Source organism: Molossus molossus, unplaced genomic scaffold (assembly GCF_014108415.1).
Source record: "Molossus molossus isolate mMolMol1 unplaced genomic scaffold, mMolMol1.p scaffold_m16_p_8, whole genome shotgun sequence".
NCBI lineage: Eukaryota > Metazoa > Chordata > Mammalia > Chiroptera > Molossidae > Molossus > Molossus molossus.
Genome location: NW_023425402.1, coordinates 4,570,870 through 4,572,949, shown reverse-complemented (window position 1 = coordinate 4,572,949; position 2,080 = coordinate 4,570,870). Strand labels below are relative to the sequence as shown.

Here is a 2,080-nt window from a genome sequence, read left to right as displayed (position 1 = left end):
CAGAGTTTCCAAAACCTTACCAAGTTCTTATAATGTTTATTCCTGGTCTGCAGTTTTGTCATTCTTTTTCTGTCCTTCTTACATGACCAACACAAGCCCAGATATCACCCCCCCCTTTCCTCTCGTAGCGCTGTCCACCTGGTCCCAGGCCCCTCTCCTTTACCTTCACCTCCTACACCCTGGTTCGCACAGGCCTCGACCTTCATAAAGGTCCCAGTGTGTGAGCCAAGCCTAAAGGAGGGTTAGGATGGTGGGCATGGCTAGTCGCCATTCAGGCACTGCTCAGTCCAGAGTGAGGAATTTCCACTCAGTCTTCCTCCTCACACAGCAAAACAGTCACTGGGAATTCCTTCGCCTGTATTTGGGGGATGAGGCTGTTTCATTTCTTCTTTGCCTTCACACGTCCTAATAGTTCTTCAGCCAAGTTCGCTTAAGTTGGACTTGGTGCAAAAAATTAATTTCCTACAGCATGGAGGAATCTTGGGCAGAAGCTACACTCACAAAGCAGAGGTAGCTTTTTCACGCTCAGCGCTTGTGTGGAGCTCCCTGGATCCAGCCAGCCACTGCAGAGCCCTCCTCCGTGGAGAAGGGAAGACTGGGCCCCAGGGCCACAGAACGAGGCGACGGCGGCTTCCTGTGTCCCCCTGCACACTGGGCAGAGGATGCCCCTGAAGGACTGGGCACACGGAGCGATCTGTCAGGCAGAAGCAGTGTTAGGTGTGCCGAGTGGAGGCTGCTGCCACACTGTGCTGCTGTCCACGGCAGGGGGACAGACTGGGGAGGCCCCGAAGGAGAATGCGGAGCCCGGCAAGGCCGTGTCTCAGGAGGGTTGTTTGTGACTCTGAACTGTGCGACACTGAGCACCACCCTGAGGATGTGGAGCCTGCTCCCTGCAGACCTCCAGCTGGAGTATCTGGACTTGGACCTGATGCACTGGACTAATGCCTTTGAGCGGGCAGATGACCCTTTCCCTGAGAATGCTCATGGGACCATCCACCATGACGCCACTGACTACAAGGAGACTGGAGACTCTGGAGGCACTGGTGGCTTAGGGGTGGGGTGGGGTGGGCGCTGGGCCTGGCCCACTTCAGCAGTTGGTAGATTGATGATCTGCTCTGTGTGGCCTCTGTGCACCCAGCTGTCCTGCAGGGGAATGCCACCTGTGTCTGGCTCAGCACGAGTTGACTGCCCACTGCCAAGCATGTGGCCTGGAGTGACTGCTGGCAGCCCTCTGGGACCCTCTGACCAATGCTTGCATGATCCTGTGAGCCTGCCTGGCTTACGGAGCCAGGGGTCCTGGCACTGGCTGGAAAGTGTGGCCAGTCTCCAGCCTGGGTCTTGCTCAGGTGGCAGATCCAGTGGAGAGTGACCTCCATCCCCAGTGTCACCTCCTGCACCCTTCAGAGTGTCCAGACTTTCAGTTCACCATTAACCCAGAAGAGATGAAGCAGCTAGACTCCCTGAATAAAAACTGGTCACGCATCAGACCCCTGCTTATGGTGGATGGGAAGAGGGTCCCAAGTGATGCAGGGCACCCTCTGTATCCCTTTAATGACCCACGCTGAGACCACAGCTTCCTGGTGTCCTTTCCAGCTCTCCAGCTACGAGGTCCCGCCACCCCTAGAAAGAGTGAGTTAATAAAGCCATTGGAACATCTTTTTAAAAAAGTCTAGATGGAGAGAGTGAGAGCAAGAGAGAAGTGTGAGTGTGTGTGTGTGTGTGTGTCCAGCCTTATTGTGTGGTTCAGGTTGGTGGAGTTAACCATATCTGGATGGTTTTTCTAAGTTTCACTTCTGAATTCCTTTCTTGCTTATATCTAGAACATAGCCAAAAACGTTGGGTACAGAAGAAAGGATATCAACTTCGAAATCAGCCTTGTCCTGTTTCATGAGCTTTGTGATTGTGTGCACATTAAATTAGAGCTTCTTCATCCCTGACTAGGAAGAGCAAAGCACCTGTGATAGGGATGAAAGAGGTAAGTGTAAGAAGTGCCCAGCAAAACACCTGGCAGTTAGCAGGAGCTCCGTAGGTGTCCCTTCCTGTCCCCGCTTTCTCCTTCAGGTCCCTGGGACTCCGGGAA

The 2,080-nt window shown here is 53.7% G+C and overlaps 1 pseudogene; it reads left to right on the top strand.

Annotated features, from left to right (window-relative positions):
* The first annotated feature begins 662 nt into the window (after window positions 1–662).
* On the top strand, window positions 663–1,565 carry LOC118621320 (annotated as a pseudogene).
* Window positions 1,566–2,080: the final 515 nt, after the last annotated feature.